General features: G+C 50.8%; 1 protein-coding gene across 2 annotated transcripts in view; it reads left to right on the top strand.

Annotated features, from left to right (window-relative positions):
• The first annotated feature begins 4,999 nt into the window (after positions 1-4,999).
• LOC125960022 (uncharacterized) overlaps positions 5,000-13,936 on the top strand; it is a 48,096-nt gene continuing 39,159 nt past the window's right edge. For both annotated transcript variants that reach the window (XM_049693123.1, XM_049693122.1), the window contains exon 1: positions 5,000-5,930. The gene's annotated coding sequence lies outside the window, so the exon portion shown is untranslated. The remainder of the gene's footprint in view (positions 5,931-13,936) is intronic.

Below are 13,936 nucleotides of genomic sequence, written 5' to 3'. Positions count from 1 at the left end.
TTTTTGACGGAACGATCATCGTTAACCCGCTTTTCAGGCACTCTGCGGATTCTGTTTCCTGTATCGGGCATCGACAGTGTTGCGGGGGCTTGCCGTACGAGCTGTCTCACTCTCTCTCTCTCTCTCTCTCTCTCTCTCTCTCTCTCTCTCTCTCTCTTGCTTGGCGGCATCGGGGGCAGATCAAACGTGGAACGCGTAACAGAACGCAGCTATTCATATTTCCATTAATCTTACGGCAAACAACACAAATCAACACAGCAACGGTGGTGGTGGTTGGGGTGGTACGCATTCGCATTTCCCGCTCGTAATCCGCGTGATTAAACAACTAGAACCCGGCACCAATCACCCAAACCGAAAGGGAAGAAGCCGAGCCCCGAGGAAAGGCCGGTTGGCCGGTGGAGAAACAAATAAATCTTTTCTTGTACGAAACTCCCGCCCGGGACTGCTGGATCCTCGATCTTTCGCCGATCCAACTGGATGGACTGGACTAGCCGGAGCTCTCTAGGAGTGAGCACACGATCTTCGTGTTCGTGTTCTACTATAGTAGTCGCTGCCCGGCGAGGAGGATGAGATTCGTTGGATGAGCAACAATAACAACAACACTTGACAGGGTCCCTGGTCCGGGGTTGCGCGAAGAATGAGTAGCAAGTTTGTTGAAGCTGTCCGTCCCTCCGTCCGTGTGTGTGTGTGTGCGCGAGTACGCAGCGTTACTCTCATGTCGACCGCGCCAGACTGCGTGTTCCGTCGCGTGGTGCATTGCGTAAAAGGGGGGTGGTACTGCGGTGTCCCCCCGGGGTGGCGGTGGAAAACACGAGCACGATGATGTCCGGGAAAAACTATGTCGAGCACACCGGTGAGAGGAGTGAGCACGCAGCGCAAGTGCGCACACGGTCCGGTGCGGCCTTTGGGATGGCTTTGTGTGTGATGCGCAAAAAAAAAAACGAAGCAGATCCAGAGGTATCGGCCCCGATCGCAACTCAAAAAAGGCCCCGCCAACCAACCAACCGGCCAGCCAACCAGCCAGCCAGCTAGCTAGCCAGCGAGTTACACGCACAGAAATAAACTTAATTTATTATTATAATCAATCTACTTAAGTAAATATATTTCCCGCGCCCTGCATGTGGCCGCAGACAACAAAACGGAACCGAACAGAGCAGAGCAGGGCAGAGCAGGAAAGCGGGAGCTGCAGGGGAGCGCCTGGCTAGTGCTTCGTGGCCAGGAGGGCGGCCCCTCGACGCCGGAGATTAAAGGGAAAACTATGCAGTAAAAGAAAGGAGAGTTTGAAATAAATCTTCTCGCGATCAACAGAGCGCAGTGGCAGGAGGAGCAGTGAGGAAGCAGTGAGGAAGCAGTGAGAGATGAAAGGAAAGAGAATAGAAGAAGTGGGCCGTTGTTGTGGCCGCTGCCGGCCGTGTGTCTCTTCCGAATGTCTTGATTTGACAGGAATGAGCTGGCGCGATCGCGTGGATCGTGTCGTTCTGATGGTCGTATCTCATTTTAGGAGGAGGAAGAGAAGGAGCAAGAGGAGGAGCGCGAGGAGGTAGTGAGGGAAATTGATAATTTATGTCGATTGAGTCTTTATGGGCGGTTGACGCGGTGTCGTTTGCATTCATTGCTGGTTCCGCTGATTCTCCCACTTGTTCTCTCTCTCGGTGGATGTTCGGATGTTCTTTATGCTGCGCAGTGGTTTAAAGGTAATTTTATGGCTTCTGTGTGGGGCTTAAGTGGTGTTGTTGGATTAATTTTTATTGTTTGAGCAAGTTCGTGGAGGGGCCTCGGTTAAGGGGCTGGCCGACTAGAGGGACAATTGTGGATAAAGTTGCCAGGACAATTGGAGACCGGATACTGGATCACGTTGCGGAAGTCATTGTCTTGTAGTAGTACCACAATTTGAATTACTTGAATTGAAAGTCAAACATAAAGGACATAGCTAGCGTCCTAAGTCTTTTAATTTGTTCGCAAATGTAGGTACAAATATAAGTTGTTGTCCAAAGTATTTCATTTTTGTTTTCGTGAAGAGTGCTTTTAGCAAACATCTAATCCTAAAACTTTCGGGGCAAGTGTGCAAAATATTCTTCTGTTCGCTGATTTAGGCGAGATGCTTTTGTTCCTTAGAAGGTGATCCAAAAGTTTTTGAGTTGTGTTGTGCTCAGCAGCTTTAAGTGAGCTTCTTTTTTTAATAGAGCATCTCTAGGATTTTATAGTTTCAGGAACTTTTTTTGTAATTTATCCTGACGATGAAATATCGCACTTGTAACATAACTAATCTTTATTTAGTGCTATTCCTGTTTGGTTATTTCTATGTACGGTAAATATGTGGCTTAAAATCCTGCGACAATGGACAAGTACCTTAAGTTTTATACTTCGTCCCATTTTTGCTAGACCAGATAGGCCATTATGCCATCTTTATCGTCTTCGTTCAATGTCGCTACGTACAGACACCAATATCTATTCGTAATTCCCTAAGGACTCGTAAATTTCGCAATGACTGAAATGTTTCCATATTATGGAGGCAACTGGAATGCCTAATGCTTCCATCGAGACTGCCCGGAACCTAAATTTCAACTTGCCATGTCTTGCCGGTATTAAATCATCCAGTGCCAGCGAAAGTAGAAAACAGGGAAGTATCCTTGTTTGATCGGTAAAGCGTTTCCAAACAAAAATAAATAGCACCTAACGAATTATTAGTGCCAGCGCCCAGTGTTTGTAATGTGTATTTACCTTCACTTCCACCAAACAGCGACATTAGAAACGCTGATGAGTCAACGACAACGACGACGACGACGGCGACGGACTACATTGAGCCGCCTACCGTTAATAGCGCTGGTATGACGCGAGTAAAGATGGAAAATGGAATTTTCCCTCATTTCGCCCGCAGCTACAAGTTGTTTTCCATCAATTCAAGACGCGGGCGGGCGGGTGGGCAAAACGAATCCAAATCCCTCTGAATTGTCGTACGGCTGGTCGCGCTTGGTACGGGAGATGAGATTTGCTTTACCCCCTCCCCTCCCTCACCAGCACCTAGGCACTCCTCTTCCCTCTACACCGCCGTGCTTGAATGATGTAAACAATAATTTCGAACTCGTCAAAGAAGTAGAAATCCGCCACTGATTATGTATCGGGTGTTGTTATGCTAACAATTTCCACCTCACCTACCCTTCCACCCTACCCTGCCATGTCATTTGGGGAGGTGGAGTATCAAAGAGGATGAAAATCTCCGCTTTCCAGCGCTTTCCTTCGTCTTGCGTCTCGCAAAACGGTTGTAAGCAAACAAGAGAGACTCACCCGGGCGACTGTTTTAAGAAGCGTAGAAGCGGGTAGCATTCGTTTGCTGTACGCCAGAAACAATTCCTGCACGGGGGCTGTTTGGAAAACATGCCCCTTAGATGCCACCGGCCCGTTGTCTTCGCCGGTGGTCGTGGTAGGCAACACAACACAGCAACAGAACCGCGATGTTAGCAGCGATCGTAAAGCGAGCAACCGGTAAATGATGATGGTGCGGCAGTTTGGGGGGGGGGGGAAAACACACGCGTCAAACGTCATACGCGTGACGGAAATTGCACGGAAGCGTGCATTCCACCACCATCCGTGTCCGTGTCCGTGTCTATGGTGTGCAAAGGTATGCTGCAGAAGAGAGCTTAGCATAGTTTATGGCCGCACGAACGGTAGGGTGATTAGTTGTCGGATAAGAGGAGCGTAATTAATACGGATGAACAGGGATGCAAAAGGGTTCGAAAGGCAGTCTTCTCGAGAGTGGTTTAAAGCCTGACGCTTCACCTACGTCATCATCCCTTACGAACGTTACCATAGTGATGCCCACCCCTCCTAAAAACTGAAGAGGACTGAGTGGATTGATGTAATCACAATATTCGGACGTTGCAGGGGCTCTTACAAAAAAAGAAAAAAAACCCGTTCGTTCGGTGGTAATTGTACTATGTATACCCTTACAACCCTCCTTCCCCCGTTACAACCCCGTTTTGCCATTTTGCGAGCATTTTCCTCTAGAAAAGCGATTTCCCTCCACGGCACGACGACGACGACGACGACGACGACGACGAAGACGAAGACGAATGAGATTTTCGCTTTTCCGTTCGCCGAATTCGAGCTGAGTACGGAGCGAGTACGAGACGAGCAGAAGGCTATATAGAGAAGGTAGTCACATCTACTCTCGTTGGGTTGGTCTGCTGCCTACTAGGGATGAAAATAGGAATCCGCACTCTTGGGCATCACAATACCCGGGGAGTAGTCCGTACGTTCCATCTCTTTCCCGCACAATCCAAGCATACCATGGTGGGGTTGAAGGGATGGTTTTTGGTTCGGGGTGGCGTGTGTCTCTGTTCTCGGCTGCTGTTGTTGTTGCGAGCGATGAGCATCCCTTCCGAGAGCGAGAGAGAGAGAGAGGAGTGTGCGACTTCTTCATCTCGTCGAGAGATGTTCTCACGGAACGAGATCATGATGACGACGACAGGGGGTGGGGGTGGGGGTGGGGGATTAAAGCGCGCATCCACGAACGTTCCATCTCGCTCGCATCGGCATTCCATCTCGCTCGCTCGTTCGGTGGCGCGCGGTGCGTTTGTTTGTTGTTCGTTGGCAGCGGTGGTGGTGGTGGTGGTGACAGGGGGAGGACAGAGGGGGATGCTGCGCGAGAACCGAAAACGGACGACCGCGGGAGAGAACGACGCGAGCCTTCGGCGTACGGCGAGAGTGAATTGCCGTACCACCACCACCACCACCATCCAGTATTACCACCCCCGCTGATTCGTTGTTGTTATTGTTTGAGCCATTATCAAGGCTCTGGGCGGCTCGCTGGCCTGTGGTGATGTTCTCTCGTTCTATCTCTCTCTCTCTCTCTTTCTGTCTCTCGCACTCGCACTTGCGGGGGTCTAAGAAGAAGAGAAGTGCCGTAGTCGCAGTAGCCAGCGCCGAGCAGCAGCAGCACAGGTTGCCCCCGGAGACAGAGTAGTAGCGATTGTGGTGCGGTTAGGTTGTGTTGTGGGATAGGAGGCAAAGTAGTAAGTACCACCACCACCCCGCACACACACAGGAGCACTTGGCTGGTGAGTAGTCGTCGCGAAAGAGAACGGCATCGTGGGAGTGAAAGAGAAGAGAGAGCGAGAGAGAGAGAGAGAAAGAGAAAGAAAGAGAAAGAGATAGCGAGCGAGTGGAGCAAGTGGCCACCGAAGCGAAACTCCGCACAAACCGGGACGACACAGGACTTCGCATTCTGCAAACGCTCTGGATGCGGATCGCATTTTCATCAGCGGCAGGGCGCTTCAATCCAAGTTCACTCTGGCTCCGGTGGCATCGCCGTCGTTGTCGTCATCGTTGGATAACAGTGGCAGTTGTTTCGTCGTGGAGTCTTGGAGTAGCAGTTGTGTTCGCTATTGCTATTGGAAATGTCCTTTCATCGGTGAATACGCATTATTACAGTGCAGTGCCAGGTGTAGTGGTCACTAGCCTCTACTCCCCCAGGTGTTCTGGAAGAATTTGCTGTTTCACGAGAGGTACACAACGGTGCGCACGATAACGCATCAACGTTGTATCTGGATGGACAATTTATTCTGGTGATTTCGATAAGGGTTCTGGAGTGTAAAACTGAAAACCGTCGTCGAGTGGATAAGCAAGAAGTGATTAGAAGTGTTTTGTGAAGCGTAATCAGGGACTGTTTCCCGAATTAACTCATCCTCCTCAGTGTCTCCGGAGTGACAAGCAGTTTAAAATTTCAGTGAATCCATAAAGAGCTCAATTTTTTTGTGTGAAGAAATAGAACGTATCAGCGACGCGAGCGAAAGTGTGTGTGCGTTTCCGGCGGGAATACGACATCATCAACAAACCCTCCGGAACCAGCCAGCATCAGTAGAGCAGCGCAGCAGTAGGCCGCGGCCATCGGGTGGACATACTCGCTGAAAAATCCGCTCCTCTTCGAAGTGGTGAGTTCGAATTTCGTAGTCTGTTATCATTGGCAGTGCAGTAATATGGAATGCAAAAATCATAGCAACCCTGGGCATACGGGGGAATCGCTTTGTTTTGCGCTGACCTGCACCGAACAATACACGCAAACATCGGTGTCTAGATGTTGGATGCGCGCGACGGGAATGGGCTGCTGCAGCTGCAGCAGCTGCTGTTTGGTTGATACCGTGTGTCCGGTTGCTTGTCTTTTATTATCAACAACGGTTGTAAAACAGGCTGCGCATCGGCGCTTTTCGCGTCGATTACGTGCTGGAAACAAACGGATCCGACGTGACAGGACGTGACTAACTGACTACCTCCTCCTGTCCCGCGACCGATGAGCACGAGTTGACAGAAAGGTCAGTTCTATTTCCGCGCTCGTACACAATTCATCGAATCATGCAAGCAAAAGCAAAGCAACGCAAAAAACCATCGAGCAAACTGACCGGCAACCGACCGGATCGCCAGCCGCCGTTCTAATCAGCCACGGCCACATGGCCGGACCCCGGGACCCCGGGTATGTGCACCCGCCAGCTCGAGCGACATATGGCGCGGCGCAACACGTGATGGTGTTCGCGGTGTTCTCGCGCTCTGATAAGCTCGGATGGGATGGCTGGGGTGTTATGCCGCTATGCCGCGTTTTCACACACAAAATAACGATTGTCGTTGGACACTCGAGTTCAAATGCGAATCGGTATGCTTATTGCAGTCAAAACATCCAGCTACATTCTTGCAACATTTCTCGTGTTTTTTTTTTTGGGAGGAAGGAAGCTGAAGCTGCCGGATTGATATGGACGCTAGAACAGTGGCAGTGGACCATTTGACCACCAAGACACACAATTGATTTGTTGCTCATTATATGGGTGTGGATTGCTAGGCGTGTGCGGTGATAAGGACCCAAGTAAGACCTTGTTTTTTTGGCCGTTTTGGAGTGATGCGAGAATTGCACAACGGAGCATAATTCGTCGAAGCAGCTGTGATGTTGGCCGCGTCGTTGTAGATGAATCACGCACCCTCCTCCATTCCTCAGATCAAATGAAAATCCAATCTCATTTGTCCATCCACCCTCTGCTCCAACGCTCCATTTTTTCCCGCTTGGAATAGATCAAAAATACGAGAAATTCGTCCGCATGCGATGCGAAACGTTTGTGGATTCCGGATTTTGGCCACAAATGTTTGTGCGCGTGTGTGTGTGTGTTTGGGTCTAAGAAGAATCCAATCATCTTTATGTGTCCAGTGGTGGCATTCCATCCCACCTCCCTTTGCACCACCACCACACAGGCCAATCAACAATCGTGGCCCACACCTGCCCATAGCATATTAGGCCTCAGGTCGGATGTGTATGTATTTATGTGTATCCCCGCTATACACTACCAGCACTACCCCCCTTAAGAGAGAGAGAGAGTCCTTTTTGGACCACCGGACCGCATGGAATGTCCTTACATACACAAAAAAAGGGGGGGCGAAGAGGAGGGTGGATAGGATGGTGGCATTGATGATGCTTTCCGTTCCAAACACACCTACCCTCCCCTCCCCCATCCCACCCCGTAATCCATTTCCATTTACCCTAATAATTTACGGTTATCTTTTTTCCGTTATTTTTCATTTCCATTTCCTCTCGACCGGCCGGGCCGGACCCGGACCGGGACCGAGGGAGGCTCCTTATCACACCCACCCATCACCCATCTGACCCGACGGTTCGCTCGTTTTCAAGCTCGTTCCCTCTCTTTCGCTCGTTCGCTCAGTTGTATCTTCGATTCCCCGGCTTTGGCGATAACACACATAGCCTTCCTCACCAGCCTTCTCGCCAAATACTCGCCACAAAACACAGGGACGACGCACCTTCCGAAGGAGAAGAGAAAGCGCAGAAGCGAGACAGCGACGACACAGAGGGTTTTCCTTCGTTTTCCTTCGTTTTCCTGCGTTTTCTTTTCTTTCCATTTTTTTTCTTCTCTGCTGGGCTGCTGGAGTTGGAGGTTTATGCCACCTCATCCACCACCGAGACACCACCGCGACGTTCATCATTTGTCGTTCAGTTTTCCTTCTCTGCCTCTCTCTCACTGTTGTTTTTTTTATTCGTAGCATTTTCATTTTTCCAAATGAATCCGTCCGGGGGAAAAGAGGGAGCAAAGAGGAGTGGAGACGAGCCTGGCCACGTCCGCCGGAAGGTGCGTCGTTCTGCTCTGTTCTGTCTGCTGCTGCTGCTGCTACTGCCTGCCGTCTGCCATTTCGAGTGCGTCGGCGTACGGCTGTCGATTGGTGATTGAAGCTGTGTAGAAAAGGGGTTCCGGGGTGGTGGTGGTGGCGGAACTGTCTAGTAAGAACACACGGGAGCTGGGGGGGTGCGGGCGGTTGCTTATCGATTTTTATGCTGCTCACTTTAAGCCACCAACCAGTTGGGCCGCAAAAATGGCGAGTCAGTTTTGGAATTGAATTCACCATCGCCACCCCCCCGAAAACCGAACTCCGAAAAATCCGGTTGTTGTTGTTGTTGGTGGAGAGAGGGAGGTTTCCCCCCCGGGGGGTGGGTGATAGAAGGCCGATGTAGCCTCATCAATGTTTTATGCAGATAACATCATGAGGCAGGACACCCAACTCGGAGGGAAAGAAAAGGAGGGGGGGGGGGCTTTTTGGCTTCGGTTGATTGACCATTTTAGCAGAGAGACAGGGAGAGAAGGAGAGAGAGAGAGAGACGCCACTAAATGGATGATGGTCTCAGCTCAGCATCAGTCCGCGCGTACGCGTGTATGTGTGCTTCAAGCGACCAACCCTTTAACCCTAATTAAAATGGTTTTTAAAGTGTACATTTTTGTCCTGACCTCCATCCCGACTCGGGGTCACGGATTGGCCGACCGGCTGGGCTGGCTGGCTGGATTCGTCAGTCGGCGCCCAAAACATTTACATAAATTATCGCGGCGATCAGCTTCCCGCCTTTTTTGGCGCAGTCCGCCAGGTTGCGAGGTTGCAAGAAGAAAGCGTGCGTGATGCTGGAGTTGGAGAAGCCGACGTTGGACGTTACAAATCTTCCCACAAAACCAGCCCGACCGCAAACTGCAAACTGCAAACCGCAAACCGCAAGCGGCAGCATTGTCGGGCGCGACAATGTGTTTTGGGAAAACGGAACGAACTCTTCAACCCTGGGCGCATGATTGGCGCGCAAATCACACCGTCCCCCCCCTACGCTTCCTTTTGGGGCCACCGTTTCGCGTTGGACATCCACTCCACAAATGTCCATCCGCGGGGCGGGACGGGGGGTTTTTGGGGCGCAAATGAAAGACGCAAAAGAACGTAAAAACGGGCTACGCGGCGTGATAATCGTAAAACGCCATGGGAACGCACACACACACGCGGACACTCGGACACACGAACCGTTTTCTCGTTTTTGATTCGGAAGAGATTTTAAGTACCTTCCCTTCCCTCTGCTCGGCGTTTAATGCTACAAATTTGTTGCCTCAACACCCAGAAGGGAACGTGCGCTCGATGCGATGATGATGATGACGGGGAGCAGAGAGTGCAGTGAACAACAATAACGACGACACAGAGCGGCCGCGAGCCATTAAAGTGCGTTGCATCTCCCAGACCAGACTTGGGTGCATGATGCAAATCGGTTTTTCGCGGCTTTCGCGGTCGTCGTCCACTGGACTCGCTTCACTTCACGGGAGTTGGATTGTTATGATGACGGCGAGCGACACAGCGACGGCTCTCAGTGTTGTCGAAACGAACGAGAGGATCATTCGTCCACCTTTTACTGAGACACTTAATTTGATTCCTTTAAAATCGTCTCCAAACATTCTCTCCGCGCAATCGCACGCATCGCTGTTGTATTTTTTTTGGGGGGAGAATTTTATTTCACTTTAATGTTCCGCTGGGGGCGGACTGTCATCGACATTTTATCGAGTGTCGATCTTGCTGCCTCCCTATATTGGTGTGCCTATAACCACGCATCGATCCATCTTTGGTTTGCGTCCTCGTGCGGGCCAACAACAATTGACAACATAATTCCAACTCCGCGATTTCTCGATGATGGTTTCGTGGTGCGCGATGATGTTGTGTTGCGTTTTTAAAATGCTCTCAATCGACGCCCAGCCAGCGAAGCATCATTTTCCGTATAGCGATCGTGCGTGTAAGCTCACGATCTTACTATCGATCGGGTGCGTGCGATCGTGTGCGTGCGCGGAAAGCCAACCAGCCAGCCAGCGAGAAGTGAGAAACAAATATTTGTTCTGGAAAATATGTGTCATAAGACACCCTTGCTCCCTTGCTTCAACCGAGGGAGGGGGGGAGGGGGGTTGGGCCTCCCACCCCCCCTTCTTGATCACTAATCACTTCACCCCCCCTTCCCTCGGGGCTCGTTGGACGGAGATCTTCAAACGATTGCGGAGCGAAAGAACGCGTTTCGAGCGTTTCAGTTAGCGGCCATCTTTCTATTTACGGACTCTTTTCGAACTCCGCGTACTATAAACAACACTTTTCCAACCTGCCATGCCCTTCCGTTCTCTCCCCCCCTCGGTGTCCTAAAAACCTCACTCCAGCACTCGGAACAACTTGTGTGTGTGTGTTGTGTGTTTTGTTGTTTTCGTTAAATTGTTTTGGGGTGGTTGTTGGGGGTGGGTGAGTGGGTGGGTGGGCGAGGGCGGATTACAACAGAGGAATAGGTTTTTAAAGGTTCGTACTTCCGTTACCGACGACTTTCCACTTCACCGGCATCGGGCTACATCAAAATGGCTTCTCGTTTGCTCCTCCGAAGGAACAACCGTCACTTCTCCTTCTGTGATCTTTTTATCGTTTTCACCACTGGCTGGCTCACTGGTCTCTGTGCCGACTACCAACACTTAATCCGGTGCTCGCTCGCTCGCCAGAGAAATGGAAAGCAGTTGTAGTATCCTCCTTGTTGGCTGCACGCCCACCGATGATGCTGCTTCATATTTCCAAACAATCAATTTGCACCCGCTATTAAATGGTTGCCGAAGCTCCAGAATGGATTTCCCGATCCGCTCTCTCTTCGTCGGTGTGTGTGTGTGTGTGTGCGCGTGCGATGATAGATTCGCTAGATGGCGTGCATCAAGCCACGATCACTCGGCCTACCTCCCCCCCTCAGAGTATCACTTTGTTACCGGGGTGGGGATGGATGCTGGACCGACGGAATTAGAATAGGCGCCCGGAATGATTGGTTTTGCCTTTCCGGAAAAGCGGCCGCCGAACGCGCGCGCGCGCGAGAAATAAAAATATGATGTAACAGGCAATTAAAAGTGGAAAATAGAGGCGTCCGCTCCATTGTGCCGCAGCAGCAGGCGAAGATCGATGACGATGGTTTTGGTGGCGAAGAGGGGGAAGGGGAGACCCCCTCCCAACCTCCACCAAGGGGGGATCGGTGTCAGTGACGGTGGATGGAGACGGACAGATGAATCGTGTCGTGAGAGTTTGATCTGCACCGAACAGACCGAACCGAACCGACGGACCCGGACTTGAAGCACTAGAATGACTGATGGACCTCGACCGCCGACGCCGCGATGCGATGATGCATGAAATGCGGCTGGCAAGTGCCGGCGCAGCACAACGCTGCGGACAAGTGCATCATCGGATCGGATCGGGAAAGCAGCAGCAGCAGCAGCAGTCCCGGGCAGGCCGGCTGGGGTCGTAAATTATACGCGCGATAGAGCGTTAGAGACAGAGAGACAGAAGGGCGACGAGTGCCGTGGTCCTGGAGTAACCGCGTTCCGTGTTGCGGAAGTACAGGCGCGCATCTGAGGGAGAAGAGAGAAGAGGGGGAGCGGTTGAGCGGAGCAGAAGAAGCTAAACAAAACCTCCTCCTCCTCCTCCTCCTCCTCCTCCTCCTCCTCCTCCTCCTCCTCCTCCTCCTCCTCCTCCTCCTCCTCCTCCTCCTCCTCCTCCTCCTCCTCCTCCTCCTCCTCAACTCGAGGTGATCGCGGAGAGTGATCGATCGTCTGGAGGGATGGGAAAGGAATTAGTTTTCGGAAAGAAGACCGAGGCCGCCAGCAGCAGAAGCAGCAACAGAAGTAGATCGCGTCATTCGAGGTTGTTTATGTTGCGTAGCGAAGCTAAGGGAAGGTGAAACAGAGAGAGAGAGAGAGAGAGAGGGGATGCCACAATGAGATGTAATTGATGAAGTGTAAGTAGCTCTTGACAATGGTACCGCCACCTCTCGCCAACAGTGGCACCATATTATGCTGGCTGGTAATGAGGAACACTCCATTTCTTAGCATAACCACTTTTTCTAATCCCGATTCCAGCATAGAGAGATAGAGAGAGAGAGAGAGAGAGAAAAAGAAAGAACAAGAGAGAAAGAGAGTGCGCGAAAGAAAGGTGTCGCGGCGATCGAATTGAAATCGGAATTGGACAATCGACATCCGTTTGGTTCGTTTGTTCAACGCCGCCGCCGCCGCCGACGCCTCGATCGGACCGCCGGTGACGGACAAAAGCAACCGCACCCCAAAATGGGCACGCAAAGGCCCGGGTCCAGTCCCTCCCCATCGGTGGGGTTGGGGGAGGGGAAAACTGTGTTTCATCCATTTTCTGCACGCCAACATCGATTCTCGGTCGCGAAGGCGATCATCGGTCTCGTGGGATGGTCTCGCTCGGCCGCTGCGACTGCTGCGACTGCTGGCTTGTCCCGCTGGAGTAATGTCCAGAGAGCAAAAAGGTCGGAAATAGGGTGGGACGGGGCGGGTTGAAGTGACGGGGAGCAGAAAAACCGTTTTTCTCACGTTCACGTCGCGCGTCGTTTCGTCGTCGTCGTCGACGAAGTCGTTGCTGCGAGGCGTCGATGGCCCGGAACCGGTGCTACGGTGCGTACCGTATACGCGCACGTGTGTGTGTGTGTGTGTGTGTGTGCGCTAAGGTGTGTGAGGGAATGGAATTGGAAAATGGAAGTGATTAATAGTACTTTGTTGTTGGCTTGCGGCTTTGCAGAAGTTGATGCAGCCACTTTCCAGTTCCCTTCCTCTGCCGCGCGCTCTCCCTCTCTCTGCTTGCCCTGTGGCATTTATGTTTCCCGCCGTAGGAGGAAGTGGAGCACGCAGCCGGACGCGGCGCACGCGGCCAAACGTAGTGTGTGTGTGTCACCCAATGGTCGATAAGTTTTCTTCAAATGGATCATTATTTTGAAACTTTTGTGTGAAAATGGCGCTCGTTAGTGTGCTCTGTGTGCGCGGGCTCACGGCGCTTATTGGCATAATTAAAGCGTAGAAGCGACACCTTCCCGGCGATGCATTGGTCCATCCGTCGGATATACCATTTGCCCCTCTGTGTGTGTGTTTATATTGTTGGAAGATTCAGGGATAAGATCTGATACTGATGGTTCCGGATTTTAATTTAGAAATCTCGCAGTACCTTTCCTGCTCCTGGCGGTTCGTCTGGCGAACATATCGATGCCTAATGTCGTTTGTTACGAACCAGTTCTCTTAAAGGGGAGCTTTGGTTGGTTCGGGTCAAAAAAGGCTTATTTTTGACGATTTTTAGCGAAGAAACAGTTCAACATTTTTTGTCCAAGTGTATGCCTTATTAAACTATAACTTTTCAAGAAGATTTTGGGATAGTTTTGATCAAAACTACGTGCATGGCATCCAATCTAGAAAGTCAAGTTTGCAAAAATGTACTTTTTGCGGTGCCCCTCGTAGCCACGTGCCGGGTCATCAGAAACATTCAAATGAATATTTTTTTGTTAGATTATAAGTTTATCCAAGTAGCCCCGTCGAGTTTATGCTAAATTTCCTACTTTTCGATTTTTGGCAGATTTTTAAAGTTGAAAAAGTGATGCTTTTTTCGATATTGCCTCAAACAATGAGCTTTACATAATTATAATAAATATCTAAAAAAGTATCAATAAATTTTATAATATCTCGACGGGGCTACCTGCCAAAAAGTGTACAGATTAAGTGTGTTCAAAGTTTCAAATCGATCGATCCAGTATTTTTTTATTCTACGATGTGCACCGACTTTGAAAACGTTGGTTTTTCTCGCGTCCTAA

The sequence above is a fragment of the Anopheles darlingi genome, chromosome 2 (assembly GCF_943734745.1).
Source record: "Anopheles darlingi chromosome 2, idAnoDarlMG_H_01, whole genome shotgun sequence".
NCBI classification, from domain to species: domain Eukaryota; kingdom Metazoa; phylum Arthropoda; class Insecta; order Diptera; family Culicidae; genus Anopheles; species Anopheles darlingi.
Note: the sequence above shows the minus strand (reverse complement) of the source record. Positions and strands in the feature narration are given on the sequence as shown.